We start from the raw sequence: 22,822 nt of genomic DNA, 5'->3' as shown, positions 1-22,822 counted from the left end.
TGATGAGGAACTCATTTAGAATTTATTGTCAAAACTCAAAAGCATATTTAAGTTACAAAGTAGTAAACAGTTTGTATGTAAACACATCTGTAACAGGATTACAACACTTGATGAAAGGAAATTAGTTCTGTGTTTATTAAGTAGAAAATGAAGGAAGAATATAATCTCATCAGGGGATTTAGATGACCATCAAGCACCAAATACTGTTATTTTTGCACCATACAAATTAAATTTAATCTTTTGTAGTCATGTAGAAGACATTGGCCCAGGATTTTCTGGAAAAATAGTAGCAAGTTCATGGTATACACCATTATCCAGCAATTTACAGCAAGGAAGAGATAGATCATGAGACGCGAATCGAAACTCTTGTGGACAATTTGTCAGACGCTATAATGGGAGCTCACCGTCAAAGTCCCCAAGAGTGTCGAGAAATTGTTGGATTTGCCCCAAAAGTGAGAATTAAACGTGCTGCACCAAGTTAGTGCTGCTATTTCATGGCATAAGAACCCTGTTATGGGATGATTTATAGTAATGACATGCCACCCAACCTTGAAAGCTCATAAGGGAACAATTTAAACTGTGAAGTCTTACTCTTGAATGTAGTAAATTGTGACTGGAGGCTTTTTAAGATTTTAAAAATCTGTTTCTTACTTTTCTTTTATCTCTCTCTTAATCCAACTTTATTTCCCTCTCTTTATTTGCCTTTCTGTATGTAATTTGACTCAAATTCATCCTATTTCCTTCTCTAAAATAAAAGCAAAATACTGCGGATGCTGGAAATCTGAAATAAAAACAAGAAATGCTGGAATCACTCAGCAGGTCTGGCAGCATCTGTGAAAAGAGAAGCAGAGTTAACGTTTCGGGTCAGTGACCCTTCTTCGGAACTGACAAATATTAGAAAAGTCACAAGTTATAAGCAAGTGAGGTGGGGGTGGGGCAAGAGATAACAAAGGAGGTCTAGATTGGACCAGGCCACATAGCTGTACAAAACATCACGGAGCAAAGGCAAACAATATGTTAATGGTGTGTTGAAAGACAAAGCATTAGTACAGATTAGGTGTAAATACACTGAATATTGAACAGCAGCAAGTGCAAACCTGAAAAAAAACAGTGGGTAAGCAAACTGAACAAACTAAGATGAAATGAAATAAATGCAAAAAAAAAAGGATTGTAAAAAATGTAAAAAAGAATGTAAAAAAAAGGAAGAAAAAATAACTAAAAATGGGGGACTGTCATGCTCTGAAATTATTGAACTCAATGTTCAGTCCGGCAGGCTGTAGTGTGCCTAATCGGTAGATGAGATGCTGTTCCTCGAGCTTGCGTTGATGTTCACTGGAACACTGCAGCAATCCCAGGACAGAGATGTGAGCATGAGAGCAGGGGGGAGTGTTGAAATGGCAAGCAACTGGAAGCTCAGGGTCCTGCTTGCGGACTGAGCGGAGATGTTCCGCAAAGCGGTCACCCAGTCTGCGCTTGGTCTCCCCAATGTAGAGGAAACCACACTGTGAGCAGCGAATACAGTATACTATATTGAAAGAAGTACAAGTAAATCGCTGCTTCACCTGAAAGGAGTGTTTGGGGCCTGGGATAGTGAGGAGAGAGGAGGTAAATGGGCAGGTATTACACCTCCTGCGATTGCAGGGGAAGGTGCCATGGGACGGGGACGAGGTGGTGGGGGTGATGGAGGAGTGGACCAGGGTGTCGCGGAGGGAACGATCCCTTCGGAATGCTGACAGAGGAAGGGAGGGGAAGATGCGGCTGGGAGTGGCATCACGCTGGAGGTGGCGGAAATGGCAAAGGATGATCCTTTGGATATGGAGGCTGATGGGGTGAAAAGTGAGGACAAGGGGAACCCTGTCACGGTTCTGGGAGGGAGGGGAAGGGGTGAGGGTAGAGGTGCAGGGAATGGGCCGGACACGGTTGAGGGCCCTGTCAACCACAGTGGGGGGAAATCCTCGGTTGAGGAAAAAGGAGGTCATATCAGAAGCACCGTCATGGAAGGTAGCATCATCAGAGCAGATGCGTCGGAGACGGAGAAACTGGGAGAATGGAATGGAGTCCTTACAGGAGGTAGGGTGTGAAGAAGTGTAGTCGAGGTAGCTGTGGGAGTCGGTGGGCTTATAATGGATATTGGTAGACAACCTATCCTCAGAGATGGAGACAGAGAAGTCGAGCAAGGGAAGGGAAGTGTCAGAGATGGACCATGTAAAGGTGAGAGAAGGGTGGAAATTGGAAGCAAAGTTGATAATGTTTTCCAGTTCGGGGCGGGAGCAGGAAACGGCACCGATACAGTCATCAATGTACCGGAAAAAGAGTTGGGGGAGGGGGCCTGAATAGAACTGGAACAAAGAATGCTCGACATATCCCACAAAAAGACAGGCATAACTAGGACCCATGCGGGTACCCATAGCGACACCTTTTACTTGAAGGAAGTGCGTGGAGTTGAAGGAGAAGTTGTTCAATGTGAGAGCAGGTTCAGCCAGGTGGTGGAGAGTGGTGGTGGATGGGGACTGGTTGGGCCTCTGTTCCAGGAAGAAGCGGAGAGCCCTCAAACCATCCTGGTGGGGGATGAAGGTGCAGAGCGATTGGACGTCCATAGTGAAGAGGAGGCGGTTGGGACCAGGAAACTGGAAATTGTCAAAATGATGTAGGGTGTCAGAAGAGTCATGGATGTAGGTGGGAATAGACTGGACCAGCGGAGAAAAGATAGAGTCTAGATAGGAAGAAATAAGTTCAGTGGGGCAGGAGCAGGCTGACACAATGGGTCTGCCGGGACAGTCCCGTTTGTGGATTTTGGGAAGGAGGTAGAAGCGGGCTGTCTGGGGTTGCGGGACTATGAGGTTGGAAGCTGTAGAGGGAAGATCTCCAGAGGAGATGAGGTCAGTGACAGTCCTTTGGACGGTGGCTTGATGTTCGGTGGTGGGGTCATGGTCCAGAGGGAGGTAGGAAGAAGTGTCCGTGAGTTGGCGTTGAGCTTCTGCAAGGTAGAGGTCGGTACGCCGTACAACAACAGCACCACCCTTGTCTGCAGGTTTGATGATAATGTCGGGGTTAGACCTGAGAGAACGGAGTGCCTCAAGTTCAGAGGGGGACAGGTTAGAGTGAGTGAGGGGGGCAGAGAAATTGAGATGACCAATGTCTCACCGACAGTTTTCAATGAAGAGATCAAGAGCGGGTAAGTGGCCAGAGGGAGGGGTCCAGGTAGAGGGAGAATGCTGGAGGCGGGTGAATGGGTCTGCTGATCGGGGGAAGGACTCCTGGTCAAAGAAGTGAGCCCGGAGGCGGAGGCGACGGAAGAAGAGCTCAACGTCATGCTGAGCGCGAAATTCATTGAGGTGAGGTGGGGGCATAAGGGGATAAAACTGAGACCTTTGCTGAGTACAGAACGTTCAGCATCAGAGAGGGGGAGGTCAGAGGGTATAGTGAATACACAGCAAGGGGTCAGATCAGAAGGGGTGGGGTCAGAGGGAAGTGAAGCGGAGGGAGGATCTGGAGGGGCATTAGTCCCCATCACCTGCTGGAACTTGCATTCCTTAACACCTGAAAGGAAGAAAAAAAGTTTTTCGTTAATGCATCGGATGAGACGAAAGATGAAATGAAACTGCGGAGTAGAACAGCTTTGAGATAAGGTGAGGCGGTGCTGCTGGAGAGAGAGGTCCAGTGTGTGCATGTGGCGGCGCATAGCACTGAGTGTGGATCTCAGGATGCGGTGAGAGTAGCAGTCCAAGGAACGTTGTATTTCTCGGACATACCTGTGATCCTGGGTGGTTTCAAAGCATGATGGGTGAACCTGCAGTTGGAATCCACGTGGAATAAGTCGGAGCCGGAGACAGTCACTGAGGAAGGAGATGTGGCTGTGAAAACGAGTTTTGGTAGATACCTTATCAAACACCAGGAGGGAAATAGAAAGCAATGAAGGTGAACAAGGTAAAAGAGACAAACGGAAATCCCGTCGGAGAGAAGAGCACCTCTACCCTCACCCCTTCCCCTCCCTCCCAGAACCGTGACAGGGTTCCCCTTGTCTTCACTTTTCACCCCATCAGCCTCCATATCCAAAGGATCATCCTCCGCCATTTCCGCCACCTCCAGCGTGATGCCACTACCAGTTGCATCTTCCCCTCCCTTCCTCTGTCAGCATTCCGAAGGGATCATTTCCCTCCGCGACACCCTGGTCCACTCCTCCATCACCCCCACCACCTCGTCCCCGTCCCATGGCACCTTCCCCTGCAATCGCAGGAGGTGTAATACCTGCCCATTTACCTCCTCTCTCCTCACTATCCCAGGCCCCAAACACTCCTTTCAGGTGAAGCAGCGATTTACTTGTACTTCTTTCAATGTAGTATACTGTATTCGCTGCTCACAGTGTGGTCTCCTCTACATTGGGGAGACCAAGCGCAGACTGGGTGACCGCTTTGCGGAACATCTCCGCTCAGTCCGCAAGCAGGACCCTGAGCTTCCGGTTGCTTGCCATTTCAACATTCCCCCTTGCTCTCATGCTCACATCTCTGTCCTGGGATTGCTGCAGTGTTCCAGTGAACATCAACGCAAGCTCAAGGAACAGCATCTCATCTACCGATTAGGCACACTACAGCCTGCCGGACTGAACATTGAGTTCAATAATTTCAGAGCATGACAACCCCCCATTTTACTTTCATTTTTAGTTATTTTTTCTTCCTTTTTTTTTTACATTCTTTTTTACATTTTTTACAATTTTTTTTTTGCATTTATTTCATTTCATCTTAGTTTGTTCAGTTTGCTTACCCACTGGTTTTTTTCAGGTTTGCTCTTGCTGCTGTTCAATATTCAGTGTATTAACACCTAATCTGTACTAATGCTTTGTCTTTCAACACACCATTAACATATTATTTGCCTTTGCTCCATGACCTTTTGGTCAGCTATGTGGCCTGGTCCAATCTAGACCTCCTTTGTTATCTCTTGCCCCACCCCCACCTCACTTGCTTATAACCTGTGACTTTTCTAATATTTGTCAGTTCCGAAGAAGGGTCACTGACCCGAAACGTTATCTCTGCTTCTCTTTTCACAGATGCTGCCAGACCTGCTGACTATTTCCTTCTCTGTCGTTCACTCTATTTCTTTCTCTATTCTTACTTATTCTTATTGGAGATAAACTGTTGGCCCGTTGTTCACCAAATTTCCCAGGTGCCCCACTGACCATTATCAATTCGCTGCTCCAGCAATTTACAGTGGAAAACTAATTGGAGTTGAAGAGTGAGGGAAAAAAATCCAACTCATGACACATACCATGATATGCCCCGCTCCAGCAGATAGTGGGGCATTATTTCATGGTTGATATGAATGCCAATGCTGCTCCATTCAGTTGATGTGTAATAGCATTTTTACTGAAGCTTCATGTAATCCACAAAACAGAATTTAATCTGTGGGGAATTGCTGGGGAATAACACTGGACACTTTAAATTACTGAGATACTCATTTCGTGTTTTGCGACACTTGCATATATGGGGGTAAAATTTTGTCTGTGGCACGCCTGGCACTGACCTTCATGTAGCAGGGGCACATAACAGGAATTGAGACACATGCTTAATTCACCGGCCTACACTTATCCAACCATTAAAATTAAAATTAAAATGAATGCATAGAAAATCATGGAGTCATCAATCAATTTAGTGATTTTATTGTGAACAATGTAATTCTTTAATGTGCTTGTTATGTTACAAACCTTACTGTTGGTATTGCATGTTGCTTTACTGACAAAACCAGATGTATTTTGAATGGCTTCAGTTGGGAGCATGTACAAATTCACGACATGCATTTCCATTCTCAAAGTTCTGCGCAGGGAATGCTAAAGATAACAATTTACATCAGGATTTCCATTGTGCCAGTTTTATTCTTAGGAAACAAGTATCCAATGAACTGGTTCCTTGTCATACGGACCACTGACTATTTGAACTGTGGCCTTGTACTATGAACTGCATATAGTACTATAGTACTCGTGGAACTGAAGCTTGAACATCCTGCCATCTCAATACCTTGTCACAGTTTCCTCAACTAAATTCACATCAGGAAGTAGAAATCTCCAATGAAGATTGCAGCACCTTTCACAGGTGTAAGGTGAAAGGAATTAAATTCCACATCATCTAAGTTAAAATTTATTAAAGCCTTTTAAAATCATTGAGGGCAGAGTTCATATTTATATTTGGCCATACAGTTAAACACAGCACCACCCGGACTCCATGAAGTCTCATGGCATCAGGTCAAACACGGGCAAGGTAGCTTCCTACTGATTAGCACCCACCACTCTCCCTCAGCTGATGAATCAGTACTCCTCCATGTTGAACACCACTTGGAGGAAGCACTGAGGGTGGCAAGGGCACAAAATATACTCTGGGTGGGGACTTCAATGTCCATCACCAAGAGTGGCTCGGTAGCACCACTACTGATCGAGCTGGCTGAGTACTAAAGGACATAGCTGCTAGACTGGGTCTGTGGCAGGTGGTGGGGGAACCAACACGAGGGAAAAACATACTTGACCTTGTCCTCACCCATCTGCCTGCCGTAGATGCATCTGTCCATGACAGTATTGGCAGGAGTGACCACCGCACAGTCCTTGTGGAGACGAAGTCCCGCCTTCACATTGAGGATACCGTCCATCATGTTGTATGGCACTATCACCATGCTAAATGGGATAGATTTCAAACAGATCTTGCATTGCAAAACTGGGCATCCATGAGGCGCTGTGGGCCATCAGCAGCAGCAGAATTGTACTCAACCACAATCTGTAACCTCATAGCCCAGCATATCCCCCACTCTACGATTACCATCAAGCCAGGAGACCAACCCTGGTTCAATGAAGAGTGCAGGAGGGCATGCCAGGAGCAGCACCAGGCATACCTCAAAATGAGGTGTCAACGTGGTGAAGCTACAACCCAGGATTACTTGCATGCCAAACTGCATAAGCAGCATGCAATAGACAGAGCTAAGCGATCCCATAACCAACGGATCAGATCTAAGCTCTGCAGTCCTGCCACATCCAGCCGTGAATGGTGGTGGACAATTAAACAACTAACTGGAGGAGGTGGCTCCACAAATATCCCCATCCTCAATGATGGGGGAGTGCAGCACATCAGTGCGAAAGATAAGGCAGATACATTTGCAACAATCTTCAGCCAGAAGTGTCGAGTTGATAATCCATTTCGGCCTCCTCCTGAAGTTCCCAGCATCACAGATGCCAGTCTTCAGCCAATTCGATTCACTCCGCGTGATATCAAGAAACGACTGAAGGCACTGGATACTGCAAAGCCTACGGGTCCTGACAATATTCCAGCAATAGTACTGAAGACCTGTGCTCCAGAACTTGCCGCGCCCCGAGCCAAGCTGTTCCAGTACAGCTACAGCACTGGCATCTACCCGGCAATGTGGAAAATTGCCCAGGTATGTCCTGTACACAAAAAGCAGGACAAGTCCAACCCGACCAATTACTGCCCCATCAGTCTACTCTCAATCATCAGCAAAGTGATGGAAGGTGTCATCAACAGTGCCATCAAACAGCACTTGCTTCGCAATAACCTGCTCAGTGATATCCAGTTTGGTTTCCGACAGGGCCACTCAGCACCTGACCTCATTACAGCCTTGGTTCAAACATGGACCAAAGAGCTGAACTCAACAGGTGTGGTGAGAGTGACTGCCCTTGACATCAAGGCAGCATTTGACCGAGTATGGCATCAAGGAGCCCTAGCAAAACTGGAGTGAATGGGAATCAGGGGGAAAACTCTCTGCTGGTTAGAGTCATACCTAGCGCAAAAGAAGATGGCTGTGGTTGTTGGAGGTCACTCATCTGAGCTCCAGGACATCACTGTAGGAGTTCCTCAGGGTAGTGTCCTAGGCCCAACCATCTTCAGCTGCTTCAGCAATGACCTTCCTTCAATCATAAGGTCAGAAGTGGAGATGTTCGCTGATGATTGCACAATGTTCAGCACCATTCGCGACTCCTCAAATACTGAAGCAGTCCGTGTAGAAATGCAGCAGGACCTAGACAATATCCAGGCTTGGGCTGATAAGTGGCAAGTAACATTCACACCACACAAGTGCCAGGCAATGGCCATCTCCAACAAGAGAGAATCTAACCATATCCCCTTGACATTTAATGGCATTACCATTGCTGAATCCTCCACTATCAGCATCCTCGGGGCTACCATTGACCAGAAACTGAACTGGAGTAGCCATATAAATACCGTGGCTACAAGAGCAGGTCAGAGGCTCGGAATCCTGCAGTGACTAACTCACCTCCTGACTCCCCTAAGCCTGACCACCATCTACAAGGCACAAGTCAGGAGTGTGATGAAATACTCTCCACTTGCCTGGATGGGTGCAGCTCCAACAACATTTAAGAAGCTCGACACCATCCAGGACAAGGCAGCCTGCTTGATTGGCACCCCATCCACAAACATTCACTCCCTCCACCACCGACGCACAGTGGCAGCTGTGTGTAACATCTACAAGATGCACTGCAGCAACGCACCAAGGCTCCTTAGACAGCACCTTCCAAACCTGCGACCTCTACCACCTCGAAGGACAAGAGCAGCAGATGCATGGGAACATCACCACCTGCAAGTTCCCATCCAAGTCACACACCAACCTGACTTGGAACTATATCGCTTTTCCTTCACTGTCGCTGGATCAAAATCCTGGAACTCCCTTCTAAACAGCGCTGTGGGTGTACCTACCTCACATGAACTGCAGCGGTTCAAGAAGACAGCTCACCACCTTCTCAAGGGAAATTAGGGATGGGCAATAAATGCTGGCATAGCCAATGACACCCACATCCCATGAATGAATAAAAAAAAGCCCTTTCTCTCAATCAATGAGCTAAGTCAAAGGTGGCCGGCTGCAACAGAACAGAATGGCAGAATCTGTGTCCACCTCAACAATTTTCAACCCAGCAAATCTCTAATCTCAGATGTGCTGCTCTGGGTATCTGGGTAAAAGCCAAATGTTTTTCTTTCAGTCAATTGTCAATGTCAATCCCCTGAATTACTCCATAGCAGCCACCCCTGCGGTTCTATTGCACACATCTTAGCAGCCCTTGCCAGAAAAACTTCAGCAGAAACCTGAAAGCACAGCATTTGCTTGACCGATGTCAATGTGTTACAAGAAGACCTGAGAAAAAGGAACAGGAGAAGATTAAGTTTCGCTCAAACCTGCCTGAGGTATTAAAATTTGGCACAGATGTGTTTCTGAAACTTTCATCACATCAGTCGCATCCCTCCCAATATGGCAACCCCGTGTTCTAGTTCTCACTTGTTTCCTCCCCCAGGTAACACTAACCATAAAGGAGATTACCTTCATACAGATGTTTAGGTTCATTGAAGCTGTGGCTTAATAAATCTTAATCACAAGAAATAGTCATTTTTCAGTTTTCATGGGTCCTGATATTTAACACGAAGTATTACCCAGATCAGGAAAGGTCACACATACAAACGAGCAATGTCCAGTACATGGTTATACTGGCAGTAAATAGATTACAGCTTCATTGCTGGAAGCCAGCAATTCAGGAAGAATTTCCATTCCCTCATTCTCTCAGAACAACAATGTTCATTAGAGTTTCTTATTTTCTGATGTGATTTGCTTTTTAGAAACTTTGAGGAGGGATGAGGTGGGCATGATGTCCATACTTCCAGCAAGAACTACAAGCTGTTCATACTATAATGCTGCAGTTCAAATATTTGGCAGCAAAAGATAATTAATAAATTACTGTGCTTGGGAGAGGCTGAAGACTACAAGTACTATAACACATACAGCCTAAATTAATGTATCACTAACTTCCGTTGCACGAAAATATTATTTCGATAAATATTCAATGCAAAGTCAACCATAGAAAGTACTTATAAAGAATTGGATACTTCATACATCTAAATATATATTAATATATTTTTGCTGCTGTCATATTATAACAATATGGTAGTATTGTAGTCATTTCCTTACTTCATTAAATATCCTTTTTTATTTGGCGCACAATGTCAGCTGAAGGAACTTTGTCCTGACACCTTCAAGTGGACCAGAAGGCATCATGTGGTCATACTCCACAACAACTTGAATGCAGACCAGAGATCATAACATGTGAGAAGTCAAAAACCTCACTAAATGTTTGTATTTCATGTCAGTTTGACTATGTAATTTAAAGAAATTCCCTTCACTACCGGCGGTCATGAAATCCTAGAATTTTTCAGAGGAAATTTACATGTAATGGAATAATGCCATTTTTATGGTGTAACATTAGTATTGGGAAATTTCTTCAATTTGTGTTGCTTCCAAGATATAACCGCTAAAAACCCTTGTTGCTCATTTACATAGCTCCATCTCCCATGTCAAAACCCGCTCATGCAAGGAAGGGAATAAAGTGGGGGAGCGGGGGGTGGGGGAGGGGATTGCTCCTAAAGCTGGACTGAAGGGTTATGGGGCTGAGGTGGCTCTTGACTTATATCAACTGGCTCCTGGCATGGAGCTGTTTTTAGCTGTGGCTCTGGAGGGAGTTCCTGCGGAGCCTGGTGTCACCTGTCACAGTCTACAAATGTGGTAGTTTGGTGAGGATGTTTGTAACCTTAGAAAGTGCTGCTGTCCTGAGAGTTGGCAGCATCAGGCACTTAAATTGCAATGACTGTCTTGGATCTGTGACCCCAGTCATCAGCTGACTGGTTGATGTGATGTCAAGTATGAAATCCCGAAAGCCCTTAGTCACTGCATTGGTCAAAGATTGGAAGGCACCATAAAAGATGCCCTCTAACCTGTCCTCCAACATCATGAAAGGTATAGCCAGAGCTGTTCAGGTATGTATACTACAGGATTGGGTGACAGGTACCCTTAAACGAAGTTCAGTCTTATGTATTATGTGACTGTTGCTTTCAGAGAGTTTGGAGTGTCCTGGTGCCCAGGATGGGTGAGGAAGAAAGGGTGAGTTTCTTACCTTTCTAGCTCTGGTCAGGTCATTGAACTTTTTCCTGCACCGCTCAGTGGCTCTGGGCACCACTCCATCAAGGCTTCTCACTTACTAGTCAGGCTGGCTTGCACTCCTTGGACCCCAGGATCAAGCCCCGCTTGGCCTGTGTCTTCTCCAGGTGGATCCACAGGTCTATTTTGGCAAGGTTGCAGGCCATCCCCCTTCCTTCCTCCTTAAACCTCTCTCTGTGAAAAGATGTGTCTCTGACCTTCAACTCAAGCCTCATTGAAGAAAGGCACATGTTCTTTGCTTTTATAATGCTACTCCTGAGTTTCCTTAGGTCCTCATTGATCATGCTGAATTTGTGCTTGTTTTCTGTTTTCTACATTCCAATATAGGCACAGGAATTGTTGACATAAGCTCCTATTGGTAAGATTGGTGAAGAAACCATTGTAAATTTTAGTGTAATTTCTGTGGAAATTTGAGTTTTGAAACTAAATAAATGGATTCCTCTTTCATTCACTATTGGATTATAATGAACCAGAAGGCAAGATCAAATTTAAATTTTACACATATTGCATTTATTCAACTGTGAATCACAAATCTGGAACAGATTAAAAAATACTAACACTGCTTTATTATTTTGGGGGTGCTTCCCAAGGCAACAATACAGCCTCACTTCACTTCCAATGCTGCCACTGCAGTCAAGACTGTGAAATAAATGTAGCATTAATCAAAAGATGATTCTGCAAGTTAGTACTCCTGACTCAGAACCTCCTTCATCAGGACCATATATTCAGAATTAGGAGTTGTGTTCTCCATTGATAGATGTAAAATTGGGGTTGGGGAGAGGATGGTGCACCCAAATTTCCACAGTGCACATTGGCAGGCAAGAACAAATCTGCATACACAAATTTCACAAATTTTATAGATGCCATTGTACTATAACAAAGTTAAAACTATTCAGAAGTCTGTTATTTTCAACATACTTGTGATGACTTTTGGCTAGTTATACTTCTGTGACTGATATGGATCATGGATGCTATAGACACAAGGCAGTCACACCAATCAATGATAGACACATGGACTGGCCAATGGAGAATTGACACCTGCAAGTAACAACTCATTGACTGTTTAGGGTAAGGTGTGTTTTAAAAATTTAATTCTATCTCATCCTCCAACATGCCAATGGATCCAGGTAGTCTTCTCGGTGGGCAACGAGGTAAGGTAAATTGCACATTGCAACTTTTTGAAAACATCAGCCAGAATGTGTCGGAGCATTTGTGCCATGACTATATTAGGAAAATGAATGCAAATTTAAAGTACCATGGAATTAAGCTATTTTGAAGATAAAATTGTTATGTGAACTGAATGCCTATGCATTTAGATACATATGTCCTCTGCTAACCCTTTAATGGGTGAAAGACTTTCTGGCGCAAAATATATGCATATTTTCATTCATGTAACATCTGTGAAAGTGATACTGTGTCAATTTGTAATGACGAATGGCACAATGTGGAATTACAGAAATGTGCGGAACGCTCTGCATAGTGTACTTGAAATAAATTAGTTTCAGTTTCAATGCAGACAATGCTACTTCTGTTGTCAAAAGGCATGAGAAGGTCTAAAGATACAGGCCGCAATTTAACTCCCCTGCCACCCATTGCCCTTGCCCCCTGCCCTGGGAGCGGGCTAGGAGGTAGGGGTAGAGTAAAATAGTGTGGGAGGCAGGGGAGGCCATGCCAATTGCCTGCCCGCCCCCGCTGTTATTTCACCAGTGGCAGGGAGGTGGCAAATGACCTGCCTGCCCCAGGCCAATTGAAACCCTTAAGTGGCCAATTAATTGCCACTTCAGGGCTTCTTCCCGCCGTCGCTGGTATTTTACCAGTGGTGGACGGGCACTCTTATATTTATGGTTTTATTTATACAGATCATGCTCTTCAAGTGCTTACTCCTGGCGTAATTTTATTTTCCCCAACCCTTTTACCCTGACAAATATTCAGCAGAGTAATCTAAGGCTTGCCCAACATGACGTGGAATGGCATTGCTTGCTGCAGTCTATTTGCACTCGTGAGTACAGTGGACATATAAACGTTCCTTTGCTGCAATGTGAACGTATTGGGCTGGACTATGTCCTTAGGTTGACTCACCAGTTATAAGCAGACTGTTTTAAGTGGCAGTGTCCCCCCTTTACCCCCCTTCCACCACCCCCCCCACCCCCGTCCCCTTCCCTGCTCCACCCTCTCAGCTCACCCCCTCACAACCCCGTCCCAGCCCGCCCCCCCCTCGCACCATCTTCACCCCGCACCCCCTTCCCCTGCACCCCCCCCCCACCCCCTCCCTCTACCCCTCCCCCCCACCCCCTTGCATCCCCTCCTCCCACTGGCACCATCCTACACCTGTGTAGGGGCCCCAACAACCCCACTGCCTTGTGGGCGTCTCGGGAGAGACCAAGGCTAAGGGAGTAAACCCTAACAGAAAATCCGGAGCGGAACCCCGTAGGCGGTCATGTGTCACCTTTGGCATGTTTCCGGCAGTTCCTGCAGCCATACTGGTGCCAAACGTCATGTCCTGCACTCCTTTGGACCCCACCAGAAAGGCCGAGAGGGGGGTTTTGACGACTGGGCAACTCTCAACCTCCATAAATTTGCCCAGGCATGCGCCATGGAGAGGTCACTCCATAGTTGCCTCACAGCGACTGAAACAACACGGAAGGCAGCACTGACCACCTCCAGGCGCGTATCCATTGTCTCTCGAGATAAGGAGGCCCAAAGAAAGGACGGGCACTTCAGGACCTGAGGAGGCTGCTCAGTAATACGTGGTGCCCTCCTTGAGGGCTAGTGGGGGCCCTCATGATCAGGCACCCTGAGCCCCATGGAGAGCACCCCCAGCAGCATTGGCTGCCCCCACTAACACTACCCCCCTGCCTTGCTGTCCAACCAAACCCCCCGCCTTGCCGGGGCCTAGCCAGTTGTCCCTGGCAAGGCCCAACCCCCACTTAACCATAAATCCAAACCAGTATTACTTTGCGAAAAGTGTTCATATAAGTACCACTAACAAGTGAATATTACCTAAGTGGTGTGTGCTGTGGTCATGCAGTGAAGCTAAAAACATTCTTGACTGAACTGTTTATTTCAAATTTTATTGTGACGCAGAAAGACACAAAACACAGTTAAATAGCAAAAACCAAATTAAACACAGTGCCAACATCAAGAAATAAGTGAACACAGCAGTTAAAGTGCAAAATGTTAAATTACAGCTGTAATCAAAATACAAAATTTAAACATTAATTACATTTAGACAATGGTTTCAGAGCAACAAGTCAATAGAATAAATGCTTAAACAAAATACTTAACAATAGGTAAAAGTAGACAAGCTGCTTTCGACCCTTGATCCTCGAAGCTGCCTGGACACAGGTCTCTGATATCTTCATCTATTCTGGCGTCTCCTTTTTGTGAGAATTCTTCTGTGGTTCTTGCTGTGTTTCTGTCTCTGCCTGTTCTGTGGTTCTTAGGACCCTGCTTTGTACTTTTTTATTCAGAGCTGCCCATGTGCCAAATTGCAAATTCTGTGCAGCTTGCCCTTCCTGATCAATTGATACTTTTTTCCTAACATGATTTGCTTCTCCTGTCTCAGCCCAGACATATTGGGCTGTATTTCAAGACTCTGCTGTCGAAATAGAAGGTGGGCATAAAAAACGTGGCCCGCACGCAGTGGGACCACATTGCGGAGCCACTGCGATTTCAAATGCAGCAGCTCATTTGCATGGCTGCGGCACCCGCCCTCTGCGATGACTTGGAGGGGATGGGCGAGCCGTTGCAGGCAACGGCGTCCGGTGACAATACGTAGGCACCGGTGCCATTTTCAAATGGCCTTTAAAAGCCCTCAATGAACATTTAAATTTTTAAAGGGCCAGTTACTGTAAAATTAAAAAAATTAATAAAATTACCTTTCCATGCACCATGCACTCTTCGCCACCCCCCCCCCCCCACCCGCCATGGCATATCACAACATTCCTTCCCTTCCCCCCACCCCGGAATTCCTAACGTGAAAATGTGAGATTTTCCCCCCACCAAAGTTCGGAACCTTTATCCTTTACCCCTTCCCATCAACACCCGACTAATCTGAGGCGTTCTAATGCTGCTCCCCCACTCCTGCACAGAGAAAACCACCTCCTCCCTCCTCCCCACAGGTGTCGCGCCACATTTCCCTGAATGGGGATTCGAAGGCGTGGCATTGCCTAGGATTAGATCCAAGGAAGAGGAATATAAATTTGCCAGGAAAAACAACAGACCTGAGGATTGGGAGCAGTTTAGAATTCAGCAAAGGAGGACCAAGGGATTGATTAAGAAGGGGAAAACAGAGTCCGACAGCAAGCTTGCGGGGAACTTAAAAACTGACTGTAAACGTTGCTATAGGTATGTGAAGAGAAAAAGATTGGTGGAGACAAATGTAGGTCCGTTACAGTGAGAAACAGGGGAATTTATTATGGAGAATAAAGAAATGGCTGACCAACTAAATGCATACTTTGGTTCTGTCTTCACAAAGGAGGACACAAATATCATACCAGAAATGTTGGGGAACACAGGGCTTAGTGAGAGAGAGGAACTGTAATAAATCAGTATTAGTAGAGAAATGGTGTTGGGGAAATTGATGGGATTGAAGGCCAATAAATCCCTAGGACCTGATGGTATGCATCCCAGAGTACTTAAGGAAGTGGCCCTAGAAATAGTGGATGCATTGGTGGTCATCTTCCAAGATTCTATAGACTCTGGAACTGTTCCTATAAATTGGAGGGTAGCTAATGTAACCCCACTATGTAAAAAGGGAGGTAGAGCAAAAGCAGGGAATTATAGACCAGTCAGCCTGGCGTCGGTAGTGGGGAAAATTCTAGAGTCCATTATCAAAGATTTTATAGCAGAGCACTTAGAGAACAGTGGTAGAATCGGGCAGAGTCAGCATGGATTTACGAAAGGGAAATCATGCTTGACAAATCTTCTAGAATTTTTTGAGGATGTAACTAGTAGAGTTGATGAGGGGGAGCCAGTGGATGTAGTTTATTTGGACTTTCAGAAGGCTTTCGACAAAGTCCCACATAAGAGATTAGCATGTAAAAATTAAAGCGCATGGGATTGGGGGTAGTGTATTGCGATGGATAGAAAATTGATTGGCAGACAGGAAACAAAGAGTAGGGATAAATGGGTCTTTTTCTAAATGACAGGCAGTGACTAGTGGGGTACTGCAGGAATCGGTGCTAGGACCCCAGCTATTCACAATATTTATTAATGATTTAGATGAGGGAACTCAATGTAATATCTCCAAATTTGCAGATGACACAAAACTGGGTGGGAGGGTGAGTTGTGAGGAGGATGCAGAGAGGCTTCAGGGTGATCTGGACAAGTTGAGTGAGTGGGCAAATGCATGGCAGATGCAGTATAATGTGGATAAATGTGAGGTTATCCACTTTGGTAGCAAAAACAGGAAGGCAGATTATTATCTGAACAGCTGTAAACAGAGAGGGGAATATGCAGCGAGACCTGGGTGTTCTCGTAGACCAATCACTGAAGGTAAGCATGCAGGTGCAACAGGCGGTAAAAAGGGCAAATGGTATGTTGGCCTTCATAGCGAGAGGATTCGAGTACAGGAGCAGGGATGTCTTGCTGCAATTATACAGGGCCTTGGTGAGGCCACGGAGAATATTGTGTGCAGTTTTGGTCTCCTTATCTGAGGAAGGATGTTCTTGCTATAGAGGGAGTGCAGCGAAGGTTTACCAGACTGATTCCTGGGATGGTGGGACTGACGTATGAGGAGAGATTGAGTCAGTTCGGATTATATTTGCTGGAGTTCACAAGAGTGAGGGGGGGATCTCATAGAAACCTATAAAATTCTAACAGGACTTGACAGGGTCGATGCAGGAAGAATGTTCCCGATGGTGGGGGAGTCCAGAACCATTGCTCCCCTGTCACAGTTCCCAGCAGCAGAGAGGCTTTAAAATCCTGCTCAATGACACTGTCTGTTGCAATAAAACATTCATGAAACAACATCTTTAAAAACTATTACAACAATCCTTTCAATAAAAACCATTTTGTAAATGACTTTAAACATATTTTGCAGTCTTTCCAATCAAAACATTAACTTATGTATTTTACACCTTTTTAATCAGAACACGAATTTAAACATATTTTACAACTTCTCACAGAGCTGTTAGTCAGAGAAGGGTTCAGCAATGCAGAATACAGTCCAATTCAACGAATATCATGTCGGCAGCACTGAAAAAAAAGATGCAAAAAGCAGGGTCCTAAGAACCAAAGAACACAGAGATAGACAGAGATATCGGAACTTTTATTTAAGCTGCAGGCAGTCTTACTGGTTTGATTAAGTTAATCCAGTTGGATTCCAGTTTAAAGATTTATCCTGCCAACTGGTTACAGTTGAAGCAGCTATATATCAACAGGCTCTACTTAGTTCCAACTGGTTCCACTTTGCCTACCAACTGGTTTCAGCTGAAGCAGTTGGCATGTCAACTGGTACCAGTTGAGCCCAAATAGTTCCAGTTAAAGTCAATTGGACAATTAGAAATACCAAGGTTACCAGTTAAGATTGCCAGTTATCCCAGCTGTGTCCAGACAATACCAGTTGAGACCACTTACTTGCAGTTATGATCAGAAATGACCAGTTAAGACCAATTGGCATTTCAAACTGGTTTCAACTGGTTTGGAAATATGTGAACCTCTTTGAAAGGCAATGTCCATCTTTCATCTTTGTGCTGGATACAGTCCCAGCAGTGGCCACTGATCCTGTGGCGCTGCTGGAGCTGAACAGCTGCCAGCCCACTGATTGGTTGGCAGCTCTTAGAGGTGCAACTTCCTGTGTCATAAAGGAAGTAAGAAGGGAAGAGAGTTGGAGAGGTTGAGGGAGGGAATTCCTGAGCTTAGAGCTTTGGTAGCTGAAGATACGTCAATGATTGTGGTGAGATTACAGTCAGAGATGTTCAGATGGCCAGAATGGGAGGGAGAACAGAAGGGTGGTTTCTAGGGCTGTAGGACATTCCGGAGATAGGGATTGGTGAAGCCTTGGAGGGATTTGAAAACATAGATGAGAATTTTAAAATTGAGGCATTGCTTAACTGTGAGTCAATGTAGGTCAGTGAGAATAGGGAGGTTGGGTGAGCATGGTTTGGTGCGAGTTAGGATGCAGGGAGCAGAGTTTTGAATGACCTCATAATCATAGATCAAAGCAGAAGGAATGTACAATGATCAACTTTAGTGATTAATACCCAGTGAGATCTCCACCTTAGGGACTGAACAATTCTTATGCCTGGTCTGCCAACAGCATGTAACATGACTCATTGCTACTAGATATTCTGGGCTGAATTTTAAAGCCCCTCCACCATTGGTAATGGTAGTGGGGGTGGCAATGAAGATCGGTGTGGTAGAGGCCCACTACCGACCCCGAGGGTGGCAGTTCCCATGCCGATCTTGGCGGCGAGGCCTTGTGGTGGCCGCCCCACTGTTTGGCGACGGCTCTCCTATTTCAATATGTAAACTAATTTACATACCTGATTTAATGAAGGTTCTGTTATCTCCTTAATCGCTGCACCAATCTTCATTCGGGCAGCCAAGAATGGTGCGCCTTCGAATCCCCATTCAGGGAAACGTGGCGCGACACCTGTGGGGAGGTGGGAGGAGTATTTTTTCTCTGTGCGGGAGGGGTGGAATGGGGTAACAACGATGTGGATTGGTTGGGGGGGGGGGTGTTGATGGGAAGGGTTAAAAGGCAAGGTTGCCAAACTTTGGGGGGGGGGGGGGGGGGTGGGGGAAGGTCAAATTCACAATGTTCGAATTCCAGGGGGGAGAAGGGCACTAATGTCTGGAAATGCCATTGTGGGGGTGGGTAGGAAATTCATTTAAAGGTGATTTAATTGTGTTTTGTGGAAATCTAACTTACCTGGTTCTTCAATTTTTAAAATTTCCATTAAGGACCGTAAGCCCTTTAAAAATGGCATTGGCGTCTGCACATTGGGGCAAGACGCTGTTGCCGGTGACAGTTTGCCTGCCTCCGCCACATCATCATGGGGGGGGGGCGGATCTGCGTCGATGCAAATGAACTTCCACATTTGAAATCGTGGTGCCCGTGCAAGCGGGCTGCATTTTTTTAACATCCGTCACCTACCTCTGTGGCGGACTCCTAAAATGCAGTCCACTGAATCAATACTCTCAATCCACCATTGTGGAATAAATGCTTATGGTTGTAAAATGGAGCAAAATACTGAAATGATTTTCAGAGCAAATGTTTATTTGATTATATTTTCCCTTTATAAATTATGTCCTCAGTTTCCACCTATATGCAGTGCATTCTTACTGCTGCCAGACATCTTCAAGGCCTTTCTTTTCATCTACATGCTGGGACATGCACTTAAACTGTGTAGAATCTGTACTGGATGGGAAGGGGATGAACATTCAGAAGTGGGGCTGACTTTGGAATTTAACTTCAGTGAAACTGATGCGGCCTGAACCAGAAGACAATCAGCTTTTCCCGACTGACCTTTATGTCAGAAGTTGTAGCTTAATGCAGTTGAGATTTCCAAACATTCAGCATAATCTTCTGACTCAAAAGACTCAAAATAATGCACAGAGGAATGTTATGTAACTGTGTTAACTATTGCACTACCAATGTTTCACAGCTTGTTGGGGTCAGACTCTTCTATTCAGTGGCATCTGAACTTCTCAATTGGAATGTTGACACATAGAATTCTTTCTGGATCAGCCTTTCAGTCTTCAATGTTCAACTTGGAATTGCCAAGTTCTGGCTTTTACAGATCCCTTCTACTTCTGTTCAGCCTGAAATTAATGTTTTCCAGACAACCATCTTGCAAGCAGAGATCCAGGCACCAATCAGTAAAATAAACTTTAATTAGGCAAAGTCTTGAATTCCTGCTATTTTGTCACGAAGCAAAATGAAACCCATTAGTTTTTGTCCTGATCACAATGAAGAGAGACAAGCCAAAGCTCGTTGCCGTTTAGTATGACTAAACTAAGAAATACTCAAGAGCTTGCTGGCTGTTGCTCCCTACTGGGGCTTTTTTTTTTAAACAAAGGGTCCATATTTTGATATGTTTGAGAATTTTAGCAAAAAAGCTGAACAAGTTAAAATGGTGCACATCAGTAGAAACCAGTCGTTGACTATCTCATAACTAATAGTGGTCTAAGAAGTTCTACTCTCTAAATATGGATTTGTGAATATTAGTGAGAAGTTCTAAAAATAATCTGGCTTACGCTAGTCGAACATTAGTAATGAGGAACTCGTATAGTATTCTACAGCTGCACAAGCAAGACAAAAAGGGGCTGTTTTACTCTAGCTCAGAACCGATATTGGTGAATTTAACAAAAAGGAAAGATTTTGATGTATGACCACAGGAATGATAACATTTTAAATATTAGACAGTATTTTATGCCTTATTGATGCAGAGGGCTGAATTTTATGAGTGCACCGCAAATCGCGGTGGTGTACTCTGATGTCGGCGGTCCGTCCACGCGTATTGGCCACCGCTGAGCCCCTGTGATATTACGCGTGGGGGCTCATTTAAATAGAAGGGATGGAGCGGTTGCCCCTAATGACATAGAAGGGACGGCCGCACCATCCCCTGCAATGGCCTCCGGTGCTGTTTTTAAAGGGCTTCAAGCCCTTAGAAGACATTTGAATTTTTACAGCAACAGTATTTTACATTGGCCTTAAAAAGTTGAAAGAAAGCTGGAGGCCCTTTCCCACACCCTCCAATTAATCGCACCCCGAGCTCACCCCCCAACCTCGTCGCAATTGCCCTTCAACCCCTTCCCACCATCCCCTCAGCCAATAAAAAACATTTTCCCCATTTGCCCCCGCCCCCGCACTGATAATTTCACTCCTCCCCTCTCCCCACCCAGTGTCTCGCCTTGGAACTCTGAACAGAGTTCTGAAGGCATGCGAGTTGTGGCCGACGCCTCTAATATCGGCGTGGGACAGCCGCCAGGACCAGGTAGGTTTATTTGCATCCTGTTTTAATTAATTTTAATATTTAAATGAAGGCCCCGCCACCAGCTGACGGGGGGTGATGGTGGGTGGGGGGGGAGGTGGTGCCGCACTATGGCCGGGCCACTGTTGGTAAAATGCGACGGGACCTTCTCAGCGCTGTGGGTCGTGGCGGATCACTCCTGCAAGTATTTTATGGGCCTCCCCGCCACGACCCACGCGTCAAAGGGCTGGCAAAATCCAGCCCAGATAAATGAACACGGAATGCACATAGCATCGCATATACACAGGCATGCATTCATGTTTCCACTCCCGTGCACACCCCACCCAACCCCTCGAATATCAACACCTATAGAATTTCAAAGTTTTAAAAGCTGCAGAGATAGTTGCTGTAATAAAAAGAAAAAGTGCTGAAAAATACTCAGCAGGTCTGGCAGCATCTGTGGCGAGAGAAGCAAAGTTCAGCTGTTCTGATGAAAGGTCACTGACCTGAAACGTTAACTTTGTATTTTCCAGCACTTTTTGTTTTTATTTCAGATTTCCAGCATCTGCAGTATTTTGCTTCTATTGACATTTTGGGAGGCTGTCTGTTTTTGGAATTGTGCCAAAGTATTTGGAGCTGTAGCTTGTTTGCTACAGTGCAATTCATACTTCCTCTGTCCAACCCCATAGTCCCACAACCCCAGACAGCCCACTTCTACTTCCTTCCCAAAATCCACAAACAGGACTTTCCTCATAGACCCATCGTTTCAGCCTGTTCCTGCCCCACTGAACTTATTTCTTCCTATCTTGACTCTATCTTTTCTCCCCTGGTCCATGACTCTTCGGATGCCCTAAGTCATTTTGACAATTTCCAGTTTCCTGGCCCTAACCGCCTCCTATGGACATCCAATCTCTACACCTCCATCCCCCACCAGGACTTCCTTGTGTCCTTGAACAGAGGCTCAACCAGTCCCCATTCACCACCACCCTCCTCCGCCTGACTGAATTTGTTCTTACATTGAACAACTTCTCCTTCAACTCCTCTTACTTACTTCAAATCAAAGGTGTTGCTATGGGTACCCGCATGGGTCCTAGTTATGCCTGTCTTTTTGTAAGATATGTCGAACATTCCTTGTTCCTCAGGCCCCCTCCCTCACCTCTTTTTCCGGTACATTGATGACTGTATCGGTATCGCTTCCTGCTCTCGCCCCAAACTGGAAAACTTCATCAACTTTGCTTCCAATTTCCACCCTTCTCTCACCTTTACATGGTCTATTTCCGACACTTCCCTTCCCTTCCTCGACTTCTTTGTCTCCATCTCTAGGGATGGGCTGTCTACTAATATTCATTATAAGCCCACCAACTCCCACGGCTACCCTGACTACACTTCCTCACACCCTGCCTCTGTAAGGACTCCATCCCAATCTCCCAGTTTCTCCATCTTTGATGCATCTGTTCTAATGATGCAAAATTCCATAACAGCGCTTTCGACATGTCTTCCTTTTTCCTCAATGAGGATTCCCCCCAGGCCCCCCACTGTGGTTGACAGGGCCCTCAACCGTGTGCAATTCATTTCCCACACTTCTGCCCTCACCCCTTCCCCTCCCTTCTAGAACCTCAACAGGGTTTTCCTTGTCCTCACTTTCCACCCCATCAGCCTCTACATCCAAAGGATCATCCTCCGCCATTTCTGCCACCTCCAACGTGATGTCACCACCAAACTCATCTTCCTCTCCCCTCCCCCTCAGAATTCCGAAGGGATCGTTCCCTCTGCGACACCCTGGTCCATTCCTTCATCACCCCCGATACTCGTTCCCTTCCCACGGCACCTTCCCATGCAATCGCAGGAGGTGTAGTACCCGCCTTTTTACCTCCTCTCTCCTCACCATCCAAGGCCCCAAAAACTCCTTCCAGGTGAAG

This window comes from Heterodontus francisci, chromosome 16 (genome assembly GCF_036365525.1).
Source record: "Heterodontus francisci isolate sHetFra1 chromosome 16, sHetFra1.hap1, whole genome shotgun sequence".
Classification (NCBI taxonomy): Eukaryota; Metazoa; Chordata; class Chondrichthyes; order Heterodontiformes; family Heterodontidae; genus Heterodontus; species Heterodontus francisci.
This window is presented reverse-complemented; position numbering follows the sequence as displayed.